General features: G+C 37.6%; 1 protein-coding gene across 3 annotated transcripts in view; it reads right to left on the bottom strand.

Annotated features, from left to right (window-relative positions):
• Positions 1 to 21,317, bottom strand: part of PALLD (palladin, cytoskeletal associated protein) — a 463,990-nt gene that overhangs the window by 326,878 nt on the left and 115,795 nt on the right. Inside the window, exon 1 of one of the 3 annotated variants that reach the window (XM_074272637.1) lies at positions 6,832 to 7,189. The exons of 1 other annotated variant lie outside the window; for it this stretch is intronic. The gene's annotated coding sequence lies outside the window, so the exon portion shown is untranslated. Of the gene's footprint in view, positions 1 to 5,713; positions 5,814 to 6,831; positions 7,190 to 21,317 lie in introns of those variants that run through there. One more of the 3 variants, XM_074272638.1, reaches the window with a different exon arrangement.

Raw genomic sequence — 21,317 nt, 5'->3', positions numbered from 1 at the left:
AAGAATTATCATCTATCTCCCAGGGGATTTTTGAGGATCAAATGAGATTGTAAAGCACTTAGCACAATGCCTGACACATAGCGAGCACTATATAAATGTTATCTATTAAAATTATTATTATTACTATTATTTTCATTATATCATTACTATTATATGATTGAATCATATCAAATAGTCACAATTAATAATATAAATCTTGGATAAGCATTGGGATGAGATCTGACTAAATGGATGTGCTATTTTTCAGGAACCATACTTTGTTCAACATCCATATTCTCATAGACTTGAATGAAATTGATTATTAATTAGCACTTATGTACCTTTACATGAAAAAAAAAAAGTTTATTAGGTTACCCTTAAGAAATCAATGATAGCATTGATATATATGACTCCTTCTGCTAGTACATATTGCATCTCATTCATACCTTCTCATTCTATTCATTTTGTGTTTCAGTTTATGCTCTATAGATGATTTACCCAACACCACAGGCATTCCCTGAACTCTTTTAAAATTCCTTGTGTATCAAGGCAACACTTGAGCTATCTCATTATTCTTCACTATCACCATGAGAACAGTATACTTCTTATTCTCCTTCATCTTATTTCTTACAAGTCAGACATCATCCTCATCTTGCCTCTAGGACAACTTTGGTCTTTTGTTTCTTGGGCCCCTGGTTTTAATAGGTGAGCCAATTTATCTTGCCTGGAACCAGATCTCTTCACTACATCCTAGTCATTTTCTGTCTTGGAGTAGGATGACTCTCTTTTGTGAGTTGAATATTAGCCTTAAACACTCACTAGATGTGTGACCATGGATAAGTCATGTAATCCTATTTGCCTCAGTTTCTCAGCTGGAGAACGAAATGGCAAACCATTTCAACTTCTCTGCCAAAGAAACCCCCAATGGTGCCATGTAGAGTTGGACACAATTGAAATGATTTAACAACAACAAATAGTTTTATGTGGCCCCTTACAGAAAAAATCTAGCCATCTTTGCAATATGGACTGGATTAACTTAGAATTGCTTTCTGCCTTAGGGGTCTCTGAAAAGGGCAGGGAATTATTTTTTGGGGATGATTTAGCAGGTAGGAAAGGAATAACTGTGATCATAGGATATTTATGTATATTCCTGAGCAGTGTTAGGAGAAAATATAGCACTATCATTTTACTCAAAATGACTTGTTTGCCTCTGTGTGGGCAACTGAGGGGACCTACTTTTTCAGAAATTTACCCAGGGCTATAGAGATTTCCCATCACATGAGAAGGAAGAAGTAAGAAATCATCCTGTTGGAAGCTATTTGGGAGTATCTGAAGTGACATGAATTCAGTTTAGAAGAGCACCTGGTATGGAATTTTATCTGCTACTTAATGCCTCAGACAAACCACTTCTCTGGACTGAAGTATTCTCATTTGTAAAATAGCAGAGATGAATGACATGACCTCTGACATGACATGTCTTTTCCGGCTTTAAATCTATGATCTTAGCTGAAAAGCTGGAAAAATGACTAAGTGAACTCTTGAAATCCCTTCCAGCTAGTGATTCATTAGACAACCATTAAGAAGGGAACCATCTAATCTAACCCCTTCATTTTGCCACTGAGGAATCTAAAACTCAGAGGTTAAGTGATAGGGTCAAGGTTAATGACAACTACTCAGCTATACAACACACCAAGGTTTAATAACTTAAAGGGCTTTCCTCACAACAACCTTGGGAGATTGTGCAAATATTATTATTCTCATCTACAAGATAAGAAGTTAAGGCTCAGTCAAGTTCAAGACTAGAAATCATGTCTTCTGAATCATAATCTAGCTCTCTTCCCATTATATTAACATTGTTTCCAATAATCCTTCCTAGCTTTGGCATTATGTGCAGACAAAGAAAGGAGAGGACTCTTCATGACTTTAAACTTATGAACAAAAGCATTAGGAAACTAGACTGACCTCAGATGAATCAAAGCCCATCAGTAAAAAGCTTTCTGAAATATATCTTTCCAAACACAATGATAGAATATTAGACATCAGCCATGACTCTGCAGCTCATGGATGGTTAGCTGATAAATGTCAGGGTACACACATAACTTGCCACTTTGTAGTTTCACTAAGCAGTTTGACAATCCCAATGGAAGATCTTTCAGGGATATGACAGATCTCATAGAGTGAAGCACTTAAGAGTGCTACATTTGAGAATCAAGATGAGCTGGGTTTGAGCCCTACTTGGCCATTGTGATTCTGGCTAAGTCACTTAATGTTAGTAAACATGTATGTAGTTAATTTAAAATCATTTGGTTCGCACAACAACTTTGTGAGATAGAGCTATTGTTCTTCTATTACAAATAAGGAAACTGAGGCCAAGAGAGTTTAAGTGACTTGCCCAGGGTCATATAACAATTTGAGGCAGAATTTGAACTCAGGGTTTCCTGACTCCAGGTCTGACACTCTACCCATAATCCCACTTGGTTGCTATAATCTCTCTGGCCTCAGTTTCCTGAGTTGGACTTAAAATGATTTTCAAAGTCCTTTGCATTTAAAAATCTATACTCATATGATATTTCTGTTAATTTAAATACCTGGGAAATGGAAATGGCATGGGACAGATCCTCAAGGATGAAATGACATTCGTATTTAATGCTAATTGTCTGGTGACATCATGTTGCATATAGGATATGGGGCAACCACCACGTGTAATAAAAACAAGAATTTGGAGTCAAGAGGAGCTTCTGTTTCCTGCACTTTCTAACTATGAGATGTTGGTTAAATAGCCTTACATCTCTGAGTTTCACTTCTTTCACAAGTGCATCAATATCATAATCAGTCAAGGACCTGTGATTTCTTCAGGGTAGAAACAATTGTCTTGTTATAAGGTGAGATTGAAACACAGCTCTTCTTACCATCATATCTGGTATTCCATCCCCATCCCATGTTGGTTCTTTCCCGCAACTATAAGACATATATGTATTTTTGATTTTTCCAGGGTCATTATGGAAATTGCAATAGAAATGTGACCATATTTCCTATTTTGTGGGAATAATTGTCTTTAGCCATTCTCTGAAAACCCATCTAGAAGAGGCTGTCATGTAAACTTACCTTTCATAAAAATAGTTTTATGTAATGTATAAGCTTTGTAAAGCACTTTAGAGATCTCATCTTATTTCATCCTCACAATCAACCTGAGAAAATAGGTTACAGATATAGAAACTGCGGCAGTTAGAAGGGTTACACTGATAGAAAATGTCTGAACCTAGATTCAGATATTCCTGACTCTAGGTCCAGCCTTCTATATATCATAGATCATAGTTAAATTAAAAAAGACTTTAAAGGCTATCAGTACTCTACTTTTTTATTCAAGTCGAAACTGAAGCCAAAGGAAATTAAGTGACTTGTCTAAGCTCATCATTTGAACCTATGTCCTATGAATTTAGTCTTTCTCCTGAAAAACAGGGAGCCAGAGGAAATGCTTTTCTATGATCCATGGAGGAGAAGTCACCGCTAAGGTGATGAAGAGCTTAACAAAATGAATACTTTGGAAAAGATCTACTCCATTTCAGTTGGTCTTATGCTGCCAACACATACAACATTCAGGATACTGATAAAACTCATCTTTCGCAGCCATCACTAAGAGTGCTGATATTTGGTAGGCTTTCTATTACAGGAAAGAAAAGATATTCCCTAGATCAGGCCCTTTTTTAGCCCTTAAACAGTAAGTATTACACTGAGGACACTTTTCTTTGCTACTGAACAGTTAGCTCTCCTTACTACATGAACTTTCTGAGTCTAGGGACACACCAAAGAAATCTCCTATTCCCTCTTCTTCCTGAATATAAAGAGTTTTATAAAAAAAACAACAAAAAACTTTTCAACAGTAACTGTTAGGTTGAGCTTAACATAGTGAGTGCAGTTCTTTGCTCTCCGTAATAAAAAAGAAACAAAGAAAAAAAAAAAAAAAAACATGAGTCAGTCCAGCCAATGATTTTCATGTTTAAAAAAAGTGCAAGTTGGAGCCATGTGGTCTCAATAAAGCAGTAAAATATATTTTCTTTACCGTACACTTCATGTGCCCATAACCTTCCTTTTAAATCATCTTTAACCAGCCCCAAATCACTCTGACCGCAAATCATTTGGTGGCTTTGGTCTTTAGGCAGTGGAATGTGCCCGAGTAGACGGGGAGTCGCTACCAAGAGCACTTTGAGGCAGAATCTCCTTCTCTAGCCCTGGAACACAGACCCCGCAAAAAAGTCCTTAAAGGTTCGGTATCGGAGATGGCCCATGACATCATGGCTCAATTATTCAGGAAAAAACTGCAACGGCTGCAGAATAAGACAACATGCCACAAACCACAGTGGGCAGATAAAGCCAAAGAACAGCTTTTCTTACGAAAACATACACAAATACCACAAGCAGCTGGCAGAAACCCGTTTGATTGCATTTACAGAAACCTATTCTCTCTCCATCAATCCCCACCATATTTGGAGCAGACCAACAAATGGGAAGGTCATTGAAATCAGGCTTTTAAATGGGAAAGCCAGAGTAACTTGCAACAAATGCCACTCCATTTCTTACTGTGGGTTGCCATGAATTTGGGCCCAGTTGCTATGTTATTTGATAGGCTTTGAAAGGATTTCCAAATGCACAAAACCTCAACAGTAACTTATCCTTAAAGTTGGGGATGGAGAAATAGCGTCCAGTGTGAGAGAAATCAATTATTCAATCAGTGAATAATTTAAGAGACACCTAGTTTGTCCCGAGCATAAACAAAAGTCTGCAACAGTACCATCTGCTATCACCTCACAGGACTCAGCCTCGCAGGCAAGTGTCAGTGGGCTTTTTTGTTTATTTTTCCCCCTAAGAGCTGCTCAAAGAGTTAAGTAAACAAACTTTTAAAGGTGAGATAAATGGGTTGGACTCATCTTTAGGCACCCCCTAGAAACAAATGCTTTGGTGAATAATGATTAAAGCAGAAAACAAAAGCTCCAACCCGTAAAGCAAAAAAAGAATATGTGATGTTGCTGGTGATAAGTGAACTCTTCTTATAGTGATTGCTAAATTGTGTTTCTGGGGAAGTACTGAGGATGTCCCTAAAAAGTCCTATGTACCCTTCTAATTTTAACTCTGAGGCGGTAGCTCTGCTGCCAATTCTGATCTGTCATTTCGGCCAAGTGAAGGGGACATTATTAATAGAAATACACACAACACAACCTCAGAACAACAGTGGCCAAAGTGAACACATCCTACCAGAGAGAGAAGGAAGAAGACTTCAAAGTCTAATAGCTTAATAGTATAGGCTGAGAATTTATCTGGCCAGATTCTTTCTCATCATATACTCATGGGTAACCTTGATTTTCAAGTCGGGGTAGGGAAGGAAGAAGGAACCATTTACACATAGTCTTGCCTTCCCAGTCATGACAGGAAGGTAATCCAATACTACGGGATTATTCAATGTGAGCATTTTGCCTCTGTGTGGGAAACACTTAATAATAATTAAGTAAAAAATTTCCCAGTCAATCCTAAACAACAGAAACAAGCTAGGGTTCCATTAAAAGCCATTTGGGAGTGTTGGATAACTTCCTCTGTATTATTTAGACAAGAATTCAACTTCAGCTAGCAGCACCTTGAACCACAGTCTGGCTGTGGGTTGATTTCTTTAATCTTGAAAAAGTTGAAAAATGAAACAAATCTTCAGGAAACCCTCTCCTCCTCTCCCCCTCCTCCTCCCTACCTCCTCTGTGCAAAATTAAAGACAGCTCCTTCAGCATCCTTAGTGCCAGGCACCTCATTGGGAAAGTCAAGCTGGCTTTGGGAAAACGCACTTTTAGAAACAATCCTGGGCTCTTGGAGGAGGTTGGGGGAGAGCAGATTTAAAGATCACATGGCTATCGACTATTTCTAAAACAACAACAGCCAAAGTTTCCTTGAAGAATAGAGTGGAACACGCTTTCCCAATTTATGCTTTCCATGGTAGACGAGTCGCCAGGAATGCATTTCTTTCTATTGTACTCTGTGAGCCACTTGTTCTCTGAGAGGGAAGTATGGTAACACAGGGACTCACTTCTGGGGGCTCAGGGGAGGAAAGGGGGCGGGCGGGCGGAGCACAGAGGCAATAGTTCTTTCTTGAGACAAAAGGTTAGCATCCAGGGAAGTCCACATGCAAGCAAACAATCTTCCAGCTCCTAGAATTCCACAGGTGCCAAACTCCCCACCGTTCTCGTGGCATCAAAGGCAGAAGGGGGCTCTCGCCTGCAGAGTGAGACGGAGTCCTTCCCCTGTCAGGAGCCGGCATCTGGGTGAACGTTTTCATCTACTCACCTCTCACAGGGGAAATGAAGTGAATTTACAAAAAGGGGACAACACACACACACACACACACACGCACGAACGCACACACAGACACACACACACACGCACGCACACACAGACACAGACACAGACACAGACACAGACACACACACACACACACACACACACACACACACACACACACACACACACACACTGCCCTCCACAGGCAGACACATAAAGGCAGGGCAGAGTAACTGGCTTCTTTCAAACACTCTCTCCTTAATACAAATCTTCCAGCCTGTTTGGGGGTGGGGTGGACGAAGAGAATTGGGAAGGGAAGAGAGGGGGTTAAGAAACCCGGGGTGGGGGTGGGGAGGAAGGCAGCCCCCAAATACACAATACACACTCACCCACGCACACACACACACACACACACACACACACACACACACACACACACACTCAGAGCTCGTTCCACGGGAGCACCTTCAAGCTCCTGCAGGGAAACTTCAAGGCATTTCTTTCTCTCCCTCTTTTAGTATCAAGGCTGCCACTTACCAGGGGAAGCTGGGATCACCCCCTGCCCCCGGAGAAGCCAGTCCGCCGGCTCTTTTCCGTGCTCCACACTATTCCCCGCTCGCCTCGCAGCGTCCCTCGCTCTAAAATTCAGCCTACTTTGCAGAATATCACAGAGGAAATTAGCGGGCGGTTAAGCTGCCAATCCCCCCTCAAACACTCCCAGGCAGCAAAGAAAGCGTTCTCCCAAGTTCTGACTAAGTCCCGACTTCAGCCTCCTGGCAATGCGGAAGCAGTGTCAGTCTCCTGGAGGCAGACCAAGGTTGGAGTCTTGCTTGGTGCAGCCTCGTTTAAGAGAAGGGGCTGTGTTGGTAGCGGTGTGTGTCTGTGTGTCTCCGTGTGTGTGTGTGTGTGTGTGTGTGTTGAAGAAAGAGATTGGTGGGGAGGGGGAGGGGGAAGGGTGTGTCTTGGGGGAGGAATGCCTCCGATGTCCAAAAATAACATCTAGGAAAGAGGGAGGGCCATCCATCTCCCCTCACTCTTCTCCCTTATCACACGCAGGGAGGCTTTATCTTTCTCCAAAGATTTCAACATCCTAAGAAAAAGGTAAAAACTTTAAAAAGCCAGGTCCACAGACGATGTCTTTTCTTGTGGAGCTGGCCTTTGAAGCTTTTTCTTAAAGAAGAGTTCTTCATTTTAGTGAACTCTGGGCTTTGCAAGACACTTTGAGCAAGTTCAACTGTTCATTAGGAGGGGCTTTCTATTCCTTACAATTTTAATCTACCTTCTATACACCCACAATTCGCTTCCGATGCTACCTCTCCTTTAGGTTCTCATGATCTGAGCCACTGATTCTCCTTATGACAAAGCCACTATTACAAGTGGGACCTTCCCCATCTGCCCTCTTCCCAATAAATAAGTGCCAAGAATAAATCTGGCCTTTGTTCTCCCGTTGAACATGTCTGCCATCAATCAAAAATCTTTCCATGAATATCTAGGGACAGACCTATCTGAGATCATCATGTACACAAGTCTAGGTTCTTCTTTCCGTTTTTCTTTTTTGACATTATGTCCCTGTGACTCAGTCACCATGAAGAGTACTAGAGAACAGGAGGAACAAAACCTATTGTTTAATGAAGACCCTTTACCTTGGCAATGACAACCACATGGCAATGGTAAAGAAGCCAGGATTTTAAAGACGTTCCCAGTAAATATGATATAGCAGGGATGATTTCGCAAGTCTTTTATTCAAAAGAAAATCTCTAAAGTCAGACTGTTCTTGGTCAGTCTGAGAAACAAAAGCCAAGACTTGAATTTGGGAATTTAAACAAGAAAATCAGAAGAGACCTATGAAGCTATTCATTTTAATGGACTATATAAAGTATCAAAGACTTGACAGATTCTTGAAGACAATTAGAAGCTGTATCAAAAAGTATTCCAGGAATAGGCTTCTAAGAAAGGTCTGTTGTTGGAGATAGTGAAGGAAAGGATGTTCAGATGCTAATATAATGTTAAGCTTATAGCTGATAGCAGAACCTCATTTTTTATTATCTTGAAGAAGTGACAGGTCACGAAATATTGAATTCTTCTATCCTTATTAAATCTCTTTTTTCCTTTGGGAATCAATGTGCAGCTAATAAGAATCTGAAACATCCTGAACTTACCAGGTTCATCAGCTCCCTTTTGGAAGTCATCTTTTCTCTATCTCTGTATCTGTTTCTCTCCTCACATATTAGCTGGAGGATTTTTACTAGAACCAGTGAATATCAGGTTTCAATATTTTGTTGTAAAGAAAGAAAAACCTTTTTTTCTCTTCCTGTCAAATTGTTTTGTTGTTGTCATGTCAGCCAGGCAGCCAATGGTACCATCTGAATGTTAGCATAATCCTTTCCTTGAAACAATCCTATGATGGTAGAGGTATTCTTGTTAGTCATGTTTTACAGAAGAAAGAACCGAGACTCTGAGAACTTAAGTGCCTTTGCTTGAGGTCATAGGAATATAAAATTGTAGAATTAAAACTTGAATCTAAGACCTCAGACTTCTACTCTAGAAAGTCTTTCTCACTGTACAAGACACCGATTCTCAAATAATGTCAAGGATTCAAGATGGGGTTATAGAGGTAGTTAAACTGAAAATAGTTTAGCAGATGTTGCCTTGAGTTAAGACAGAAATGTGAACATAGTGCCTCCAATGTAGGCGTTAACCATGCCTCCAGCTTATTGGTATCCTCTGAATACCGTGCTGTGAACGGGAATAACTATATATATATATATACACACACACACACATATGTATATATATATATATATATATATATATATATATATATATATATATATATATATATATATATATATATACATTTAAGATTAAGATTATTAAAGGATTTTGCATACATAATCTCCTCCAAATCTCATAAGGGTGTGTCAGATATTATTATTTCCATTTTATAGAGGAAGAAACAGGTTTAGAGCAGTTAAATATTTTGCATATAATGACACACCTTTTCAAGGTATCATTTTTAACTGGTGTCTTCCTGATTCTAAGTCCACCATTCTAAATTCCATATTGCTTTGTCCTGAATGAAGGTAGTGAATTAACTAATTGAACAAACTACTCATTATTTTTATTTAACAATAACTCTTTGGTTTTAGATATGGACTCATCGGTAAGTTAGAACCTTCTAGCAGGGGGAACCTTCCTTAGATGCTGGAAAGAAGCAGAGGGTATGTGCTGGTTACCCTAGGAACTCACATTTTCAGATTTTGCTCTCTTCTCCTTTATCCCACTTCTTCCTCCTCTCTGCTGTTTTATTTCTGAAGGCTGGGAAGTGAACCTGGTTATTGGGGTACTAACAACTAGCCATTGTTTTTTTTTTTTTTTAATCTTAGAAGGCTCAGATCCTTGCTATCTTTTGATGATGTTTTTTGTTTATCTTCAAAGCATTTTTTTTCTGTTTCTCCTGCCTAAAGATGCTCTATTCCAACTCATTATATATAATGCAGTAATTTGTCTAATTGTGTATACAGAACTTGTCCAAAAAGTGTTACCACAATTGGGGATAGGGGAATCAGTCTTCGAGGGTGTGGAAGCAGCAGCTGTCGCCAGTCATTTAAAGGAGAGAACTAACTTGTTTTCCGTGATTAATTTGCTTGTGGGCAATATATAAAAGCTATTAAGGGCCTGAATGTTTGAGCTGGTGTTTAAGCTAGCCTGTTAACACTGCAGTAATAAAGCCATATGTGTTGGAAGGAGAGAGAACACAAAAGAAATAGGCAAGACTTATTGTTGGCAGAGCAATGTGGTTGTGGATATCTGGTGTTTCTGAATGCCTTTCCCTGGGTACCTATACTTGGCGGTGAAATAGTCTTTGCATTGTCTTGTGCTGATAATTGCTTGAGATATTGGTGCTATTGTTGTTGTCATTTCAGTTTCGTCTGATTCTGTGACCTCTTGATAGAGATACTGAAATGGTTCGCCTTCCACAGCTCATTTTACAGTTGGGGAAACTGAGGCAAGCAGTTAAGTGTTAAGAGTTATACCAGGCCAACACAATAAGTTTCTGAAGTTAGATTTGCATTTAGAAAGATTATTTTTCCTCACTTCAGGGCCAACACTATCTATTGTGCTACCTAGCTGCCCCCTACTAAAAGGTTTAGGTGATGAGGATCATCTCACAAGATTGGCAATAGTTACAACTTTGACATTTTTTTCTAGACTCTTTGGCACCAGAAGGCAAGGACCCTAACATAAAAAGTCTGAATTTATTTGAACTTGAGCAATTTCAGAGCTTTTTCAGAGTCCAGAGGAGAGGGTAGGGATCATCTGAGAATTATTGCCTTTAAAAAACTATATTGGCAACCATTTCTATGTTAATAATTTGGCTACATTTCAAGACTTCATTCTTAGTGATCCTTTTTTGTCACTAACTTTGTACTTCATGCTTAGTTGCATGAAGACATCTAGTCTGAAAGCTATAAATAACAACCGGAAGAAAGTGAAGTTCTAGAACAATTTGATGAATCCAATAATTATTTTCACTTGACCATTTCATTTTTCCTCCAAAATGTCAGTAGATTTGCCTTTTTTTGCTAAGTTTATTTTGAGTTACTTCCTATGTACAAAAACTGGCTCTGTGTTAGCTAGTTTCAATAACAATGATATTCTGAAAATAGTGTCTCAGGATTGGAAGGAATTCTAGAGGAAGTCTTCTTTAAGGGTTATACAAACACCTTTAATATGTGGTTACCTTATCTTTGCTTTAACTCTCCAATGATGGGGATATTTTGGTCACTCACATTGTGATTCAGTTCCTTCCTCATCCTCTAACTTGGACCCCTACATAATCCTCCTTTCCCCAAGAGGATCCTGGTCATAAAATCCCTCTTCCCCAAAGACTAGATCCTAAATTTTGTAGGAATTTGACTGATTTTATGTAGGAAATCCTCCTCTTCTCTCCTTATCCACTGTATGAATGACTGAACTTCAGAAACTCTCAACACTTTTCAAGAAAGCCAAGTTCCAGAAACTACCACCTGGCCAACTGGTTCTCCTTTTCATGGTTGCCATCTCTTCACTGAGATGTACTACTTATCAAAAACAACTTAAATTTGACCTATTCAAACAAGTTACTGAAGTCTATACATGGGAAGTGGATAAAGGAAAGGACATGGATTTGTTATAATCACTATTTCTTATAGAAGCTTACTTGATATAAAACAATTGCCACAAACAAGAAGCCAAAATTTGATCTTATTAGTAAGTTGAGGGAAGAGGGAAAAAGATACACAGAGAGAGGAGAGATAGAGACAGAGACCTAGAGACTGCGAAAGAGAGAAAGAGAGAGAGAGAGAGAGAGAGAGAGAGAGAGAGAGAGAGAGAGAGAGAGAGAGAGAGAGACATAAGGAGACATATAGAGACAGAGATCCAGACAGAGAAATAGAGATAAACAGAGAGACAGACAGACAGACAGACAGACAGACACACACACACACACACACACACACACACACACACAGAACCGCACAGAGAAGCAGAGAAAGAGAGGGAGAGATGACAGCCAAGGGCAACATCAATTTAAAATATAAACTCATTTACAAAATCTTATGAAGGGAGATGGTGAAAGATCATAGGCTGACTTGTTTAATAAATAATGAAGAGTGGTGGAGGGAAAAAACAAATTCACAGAAGGTTTGGCTTGAGACCTAGTTAAGTCAGATACTCCCAAGAATATTTGAAAATAAAATTGAAAAGAGAATAAACATGCAAAATGGAACAGATCTGTCAGTATTTCTGTAGCAAATTACTTTTTATTATTGATTGCAGTTGAATAACACTTTTTGTAGCTTAATGCCTCACAAATGGCTTTATCATTGGAAAGAAAGTGATATAACATTTAGTGAAATCCCTTGTACATTTTAGGCTCTTACCAAATGTTTGTTGAATTGAATTGAAAAATATAACTTTAATTATAATCCATATCTACTTTCTCATCTCTACAAAATCTTTATGAAAATGATCAACATCTGTATTTAAGTACTTTTGATCAAAACATCAGAAGGAAACAATGTTTAACAAATCACTTTCTATAGAAGAACATTTTCATATCAATCAATTAACATTTATTAAGCACTTAACATGCACAAGGCATTGTGCTACATATAAAGATATGAAGAGAAAATATTAAATAGTCCCCATTAGGAGTTTATTTTCTTTCAGGAAATATATGTCTATATTTTCATCTTTAACACCTTTCTCGATCCCTATCACTACAGACAACCAGATAGCATGATAGATAAAATGCTTGTGGCCTGGAGTCAAGAAGAGCTAAATTGAGAAATCTGGTGTTAGACACTTACTAGCTGTGTGACTGAGCAAGTCACTTAAGCCAGTTTATCTAAGGTTTTTCATCTGTAAAATGAGCTGGATAAGGAAATGGAAAACCACTCTACTATTTTTGCCAAGAAAACCCCAAATAAGTTCAAGAAGAGTTGGACAGTATTGAAATGACTGAAGAATAATCTTTATTTGCACACACACACACACACACACACACACACACATCCAGATATATAGTGAAGTACTACAGTGTTCCTGAATGTAGATATCATTGTTCTATCTCAAGTCCTAGAAGACTATAGAACTTCCATTAAAAAGTTCTATAGCCATTCAAAAAATTTCAGCCTAATAATCCATAAGAGAAAAAAAAAAACAAGTGAAAAATACTCATTGTCCCATTTATGATAGATGAATGAACTCTTGACTTAATCCATTAGTAGATGTCTGAGACTGGAATTACAATTGGACAATGAGCTGAACCTGGAATTGAGTAGAAAGAAGAAAGAGGCAGATCACATTGGGGGAAATTGTGAATCTTTTTCAACTTATTATGAGACTACCATACATAAAGTTCCCTGTTTTAAGCACCACAATTTTCTGAAGAAGTCAAATTTTGGGTGAGTCAAAGAGCATTGGAGAGATATAGTGTAGGTATAATTGAATCCCAAAATGTTAACACTGAACTACATATAAGTGGCACAAAAGATAATCAAGTAGCATATAAAGGGGGAAAGAAAGAGAGGAAAGGGAGAAAAGAAATAAACGTTTATTTAGCACTTACTATGTGTGAAGAACTTTTATAAATATTATCTCATTTGATCCTCACTCTGCTAGGTAGGTTCTATTATTATCCCAACTTTACAATTGAGGAAATGGAGGCAATAAAATGATTTGCCTAGAGTCACATAATTAGTAAGCATGTGAGTCTATATTTGAATTTAGTTCTTCCTTATTCCAGCCTCAAAGCTCTATCTACTGTGCCATCGACTAAAAGGAAAAGGAAGTGGGACAGTAACATATTAAGAATGATTGATATCAGATGACTGTCTTGAGAACTGTATGGAATGTTTGAAAGACCCCCTAGGAATGTCTCCATCATATTGTATGGATATTTTGTGGGGAATTTACGGTAAGACAAAGACTAAATTTACACCAGATATGAAGAGAGAGATGGGGGAAGGGAAAAATTGGCTTTAGACATGTTGCATTGTTTTGATAACAAGATGTCCAGTAGCCCACTAAACTAAAAATGAATTAGAAATGCATATAAGAGGTTAAGGATGGGAACAGAGATCAAAGAGATGACTAACATCAATATTAAAGACTCAGAAGAAGTCATGGAACAACTCAATAGGGACCAAATAATGATATCTTTTTCTTCTAATAAATCTGTAAGGCTCCTAGAGGTACTCCTTTAGCCACATGTTAGGTTATGAGTCAGACAATATGAACAGCAAAAGAAAAAAATTGTTTCAATACATAAGATATTTCTGGGTAGTGAGTTTTGAAGGATGTGTTAAATTCTTCTGTCTGGTTTTGTTATTTAAGTGTGACTATTGTTAAAAAAAAAAAAAAATACCCCTGTTGCTGACACAGTAGTTTATCATCTTGAACTTAACACATGTCAGGGAAATTACTCAGGTTTGCTACTGGAATTTTTCTTTGTAATTCTCAGACAAAAATCACCCAGAATTAATATGATGCAGGATTCACTTCTTTGAAGAGTCATTGACTAAAGAGCGTTTTTTTTTTTAAATGAATTCTTAGAATTAGCAAGCCTGTTCACCAAATTATACCTTCTAAACCCCTGGATAAGGAGCTGTGTGATCCTGGGCATGTCACTCAGTATTTCAAACAACTTTTGAAGACTATAAATTGCAAAATAGTTGCCAAGGGCAAGACTAAAAGAAGTTTCTTATATTGGGAGAACAAAAATAAAACTTTGGCCTCAAATAATTAGCATTCTTGTTGAGGGAAAACAACATGTATATGGGTAGGTAAAACAATGTAAAACAAAGGTATGTCTGGCAAAAGTGGAAGAATAAAGCTTAAAGTTGAATAAAGGTATTTTTGACAACAGTGAGAGAATTTTTGGCTGAGAGTATAAAGTTCTGACCTTTTAAGAAGACTTGTTTAGATCTTGTCAGTGACTTTAGTTGTGTGACTCTAGTGAAGTCACTTAATGTTTTTAATCTTTATTTTCATCCTTTATGGGAAGTGTGCAAGATGGCCTCTGAGCTCCCTTCTAGCTGTACATTCTCTGAATAAACTCAAGTAGTATTGCCAGAAAACAGAATAGTCATTAATTTAAGCAATGTCCTTCCTATAATGGTTTTTCATAACACAACAGGGCAAGAATGACTCACTTATCTATTTAGACATTAGATTTTCATGATATGGTTTCAAGATATGTGTTAGAAGGCAAGAACAGCTAGGTAATACAGTGTAGGTAATACAGAATACCAGAAAACATTTTAGTTTTATTCATCCGAAGACTTATTCAAATGAGTTACTCCAATTTATCTCAATTCCATAAATTTTGGTCAATACTCTGAGATTTGGCAAGCTTATCTGTCCTTATTTTGTGACTCACCTGTTACTGAAAGTCATCACAGTTATCTCTCTGGTTGTGTCCATTCAAGGTTCTTTAGTGACTTCAAAATGTACCTGCTAACACTTGCTAGCTGTGTGACGAAGGGTAGCTTATTCAACCATTACTGCCTTACCAAAAATATATATACTTGACAAAATTCACCCAAGTCAAATAGAGGATGCTATAGTTAAAGTTGCTTCCAGTTCTGGTAGATATACAGTAAATTGAGCTTAGAACAGATTTGGAAGAGGATTATAGTCCAAACCTGAAAGGCCTACAAAGTTCATCTAGTTCAATTCACGTTATTTTGTAGATCTCAGCTTCTTTAACTATGATTTGTGACCCCATTTGGATTCTCATAACTGAATGTGGGTGTCATGAAATTATAATTTGTTACCAGTAATTGTTTGATTTGTATATCTATTTTATTATGCATACTGAGGATCATTTATAAATTTCTTGGGCAAAAAGGGGTAATGAGTAAAAAAAGTTTTATAAGACCTGTTCTAGATGAAAATATTGAGACATAGAGGGCCACACAGCTCGTATCAGAATTTGATTTGTTTGAATTAATACCCTCTGATTCTAACATTAGATGTTAGTGTTCTTTCTCCTAAATGAAAGATGGTTTCCTTCTTTTTGCTGTGGAGAATAGGATAGACTATATTCGAGAAAACATGTAATATTTTCAATAATGCAAAGGTGTTCTTTGACACAAAAACACATCTTCTAAATCCAACATTCCCCTAATGAAGCTATATGACTATGGGGATGCCCATTCTCTGGAGAATCAGAAGTGCAGGTAAGTCAAAAATCAAAGTGAATTGCCTGAAAGGAGTAAATAGGGGGCAGACTATTACCAACAATGACTTAAACTTGAGCACCAAGGAAGGCCTTTCTAAGAATTCGATAGGTGCCATCTGGATGGCTTATGGGAGGACATGGACAAAAATGCCCAGGATAAGATGTAAGTGGGCTGCAATTTGTGTTGGTAGGAAGTATGACCCACATAATGAGACCCACTGCAGTGTTTTTTGATTAAATATACACATCCATGAAACAATTTATACCACTTTACTTATGTTCCATTATTAGGCAGCTAGGTGGCTAGTGGATAGAGGATAGAATCTGAAATCAGGAAGACCTCAGTTTAGTGAGTAGTTACTAAAGTGCTCTTAGCCTTTTCATCCATAAACTGGGGATAATAATACTATGTATCTCTCAGAGTTGGTTGAAGATAAAATATGTAACAAATTGGAGTAACTCATTTGAATGAGTCTTCGTTTGAATAAAACTAAAATGTTTTCTGGTGTTCCGTGCACTGTATTACCTAATAATGTAATAAAAGGTTTATAAGCCTTGAAGCACTGTAAAAATACTATGAGTATTGTATAATGAGTAGTTATCAAAAATTATCTTGCAAGACAAGAATTTTCAAAAAAAAATTAGCAGACTTTGGATGGTAATGTGACACATATAATCCATATTAAAGTTAATTTTAAAAAACAACCAAAAGCAAAAAAAGGACATTTATAAAAATAAGCTCTGATGCCTTATTTCACTTATCTCTCTTTTCTCCTTTTTCTCCTATTTCCAATCACCAGCTTGTATATCTTTCTCTTTGGCTAGCCCGTAGTACACTGCTATGTAAATAGTTAAGGAGCAGCCTGGTACCATAGGGTAAATACTCAAGTCAAGTGATCTGGAATCAAACCCTGGCTCTTACACTTGATAACTGTGTCACCATGCATACTGAATATCAGGTTTTTCATCTAAAATGTAATATTAATAGTAAAATCTTAGAGCCTCATTCTGAGGAAAGCGTACAAGCAGGGACATTATGATAGAAACTTGACCTGTGACTTTATTGGTATTGGAAAGTAGTAGGTAAAGAAACTCCCTCTACAAATTATGGTAGCACTTGTAGCACTCTGTGTTTTGGATAGTTGTCTAATGCACTGAGAGATTAAGGCATAATGCACGAAAATAGTTTTTGAATACAGAATATGATCTAGGCTAGCTCTTTTTCAACTATTCAACACTATCTCTTAAGTTAATATTAATAAGTGATAAAGAATAAATATCCCAGAGAAGATGGAAGACCAATCTAGAGTATCCTAAATTATTTCATCTGTAGTTTAGGAAATGACTTGAGAATCTGTTTGGAATCTAATTTATGATTATCACCAGTTCAAGTCAATAGAACACATAACTATGTACAAAGATAAGAACACCATTATATACTAGAAACATGATATTAAAGCCAAGTGGAACTAAGTTCCAGTCCTACCATAACTCTTGACAAGTAATTTAACTTTTCAATTCTGTAGGCAACTAAGACTATAGGCTATGGATTGGGACTTCTTAAACTTTTCCTACTCACAATCCCTTTTTGCTTGAGAATTTTTTGCATGACACTAGATATATAAGCATATAAAATAGGGATGCACATCAAACATTTACTGATAATAAATACTAATTTTGCAACCCCCACATTCAATTATAAGCCAAAATGTTGCCGGAGGTTTCAAGATAAATAAATAATATAGCACTTGTCCTCAGTAGATTGGAACCTAGTAAAAACAATATGCACTTAAATAAGGAAAATGGAAAAAAGAATCTAGTCTATGTCAGAAGGTACAAAGTACCATCAGGAGGAAAGGAGGAAAGGGTTGAATTCAATTCCCCAAACATTTAGTAAGCAGCTACTAGTGGCAAGGCAATGTGCTTGGCATTGTGAATGTAAAGATAATTAAGATAGAGAGATTTTGTTCTCAAGGAGATTACACTTGAATGGAAGAGAAGGTCTACACACAAGTTATGATATAAGGAAGAGTGAGAAGTACAAAGGGAGGACCAGGCCATACGCCCTGAGAAATGTGAGGAGTGAGAGATCATTTCCAGCTGATGGGGATCAGGGGATGCTTCACGGAAGAGTGAGCATTTGAGTTGGGCCTTGAAGCTGGGCCACAATTATTTTTTCCCCCTTAAGTCTCTACTGATGTTTTCCTTTCTTCCGTGCATCATTTAAATAGCTACATCAATTTGCTCCCTAGGTTTCAGTTTTTGAGAATACAATTTTGGCAAAAGATCTTAAGATGAGAAATCTTTTCTTTTCATCATGCCATAACTAACCTCTTAGACAGAGCACCAAAAGGGCCTCCTGAGAAGAGGCAGGCATTTTCTAGGATTGAAATATTATTATTCATCTCCTCCCCTCCTCTCCCCACACCCCCTAACATTTCTGACAAGGAAAGAATCAGAATTTAACCTTTTCAAAAAGATTCTGAGGTGTGTTTGTTTAAAGATTGGATTATTTACCTAAAGAGGTAGTCCATGGGGGAGAGAAAGGTAAGGAGCGTGTCTTTAAAACTAAGAGAAATACGCAGTTGTATGTGAATTTTTGGTTCCTCTGGAAGGCTGAAGAGAACTTTAATAGCCTTTAATGCTTCTGCATGATCATAAACAATCTTGTATAATGTAAAGAGCATTGAGTCAAAACACCTAGTTTCCAATCCTGTTTTCTCTACTTACCACCTTGGCAAATGATTCCCTATATGTGGACCTGAATTTTCCCATCTGTAAAATGGGAAGATAGTACCAGAAATGTGCTCTGACTGAATAGTATAGCTGCTGTGCAGATTAAAGGACACAAAATTAATATGAAATTAGTCTATTATATAATAGAACACCTTAGAAAAGATTCAATTTAAATTAAGAAAACAAAACAACTACCTCCCCATGGGAAGGTTAGAAATGAAGGGTTTCTAGCAATCCCAAGTCTCTACATGTTAAAATAATTGTAACATATCTGTAGTGTCCTCTTCGCCCTCCTTTTCCTCTGTACCCCATAATCCCAATCAAGCAAAAAATAGGGAATAGATAAAAATCCCTTTGAGGCTCCTAGCATGGAATCTTTCTTTTCCAACATGTTCAGAATAACATTTACTTTTAGCCAGATCCCCAGTTTGTCCTTAGACCGAATCATGCTAATGAAGCATTGTCTGAGGAAGTCTGGAATTCAGAAAATCCTTCCCCTGCTCTTAAAATCACCAAATGATGGACAAATGCTTATATTGTGGTTATGTAAAGAAAAGCCCCCCTCAAGGTTTGGGATGGTGCTTACTCACATTATATTTATAGTACTGCAGGGTACTGAAGGAATGCAGATTCTGGAAGGGGGGATCAGTGGAGGAATTGGGGGAAAAAGAGAGAGAGGGAGGGAGAGAGTATGTATCTTCTTAGGGAGAAGAGGGAGGGGCAGAGAGTTGTTTATTCAACATCAGGCTCCCCCCTCCAAGGCTCCAAGGCTAGAGAGCAACTGGAAGGGTTGTATTATTTTCCTTGCTAGCAGTCCCATCTGTTTACGATGAAAGCTTGGCTTCCTTTCTTTGGCCCACATAAGGACCTGAGGGTGCCCATATAAGTCAAACAGCTGAATTATGTGCTCATGGACTTGAAGAATCATCCGTGTTAGACTGCACTCGTTTTATGTTCAATTTATTCAGCTCCTCATTCCAACATAAATTCAGGAGGTTGGAAGCTTCCGAGATACAAAGGTAAGGTATGAAAATAGGATTTCATAGCCCTTGCTCCTCTTAGGACTCATCCACTGATGAGCCCTGGAAGTGAGTCTTGTCCAGACTGATTTGGCAAAGTAGCAAATAGCTACCTTTCACCATTATACATCAGTTCCTTTGAATGACTTCCAAAGACCCAGGACAGGTGCCAACATTGACACCAAGGTCATGGATGAAGCAGGACAGAGAAGGAATATGTTTCCAGGAAAATAATTGTCATAGCAATAGTCTCAGAAGAATGTAGATATCTAGTTTTTTTTAGTTGTCATTTATTCATTTTTTGGTCATGTTTGACTCTTTGCAACTCCATTTTGAGTTTTCTTGGCAAAGTTTGTTATTTCCTTCTCCAGCTCCTTTTAACAGATGAGAGTACTGAAGCAAAGGGTATAAGTTATTTGTCCAGGGTTTCAAAGCTAATAAGTGTTTATAGCTGGATTTGAATTCAGGTCTTCCTGACTCAAAACCCAATGCTCTAGCCATTGTGTTGCCTAGCTGTCCTGTTATAATGTGGGAATTCCATTTGCTTTATCTGAGCTTTTCAACCCTTAGAGACCATCGGGGACCAAATATGTCACCTTTCATCTTTGCCTAGCCATAAGACTGAGTCTCTCTTACTAAGATAAATACCAACAATGATGAAATATATATTTATTTATCCAGAAGCCTGATTCTGTGATTACATCATCTGCTAGTTTATGAGACATCTTTGTATTTATTTGTCTAAGGATATTGTCTCTTAGTTAAGCTTGTACCTAGGAGCCAGCAACTACATCTGTCTTATGTTCTTGTTCTATACCAAAACCATCTGGGTACTTAATACACTAACTAGAATATTTAATGAGTAAGATATCAGGCCTGACAGAGGCCTAGCTGGCTCTCTGCTCTATGTAGAGCGAGAATAAAATATGGTTGCCTCCAATGGCTACCAGTCAAGCATCTGAATTCATCCTTGACATCTTCCTAGAGCTGACTAGACCTAGATTAATATTTTCTATTTCTTCTAATTTGGCAAGTACTTGAAAGCAAAGGACATCCAGGTCTGGCCTGATAAAAGGTTTAAAAATTAAAAATAAATTATTTTTTTGTATCATAGTATGGTCTGTGATTAGCAGAGGCATGTGTATTTTAAGAAGATTTCTACAACAATGAGGATCCAATAATTATTAGTGATAGGATACTTTGCACACAGCACATCTTATCAGCCTGTGAGGTAGGTGTTACAGATATCTATATATGCATTGTACTGAAGAAGAAATTAAGACCTAGAGAGGTTAAATGAGTTTGTGATATAGCATAAAGTTCTTTGGATTTGAAGTCAAGGATTTGAATCTCAGTTTTGCTTTAGTTAAGTCACAACCTCTCTGGACCAGTTTTCTCATTTGTAAAATGAGGGACTGTACTGTATGAACTCTGCAGACCTTTCCCCCTATAGATTTATGATCCTATTACCTTCCCAGCATTATGCAACAATTAGTTTTGATTAGTTTCAGTCATTTCTAACTATTTGTGAACCCATT

The sequence above is a fragment of the Sminthopsis crassicaudata genome, chromosome 6 (genome assembly GCF_048593235.1).
Source record: "Sminthopsis crassicaudata isolate SCR6 chromosome 6, ASM4859323v1, whole genome shotgun sequence".
NCBI lineage: Eukaryota > Metazoa > Chordata > Mammalia > Dasyuromorphia > Dasyuridae > Sminthopsis > Sminthopsis crassicaudata.
This window is presented reverse-complemented; position numbering and strand designations above follow the sequence as displayed.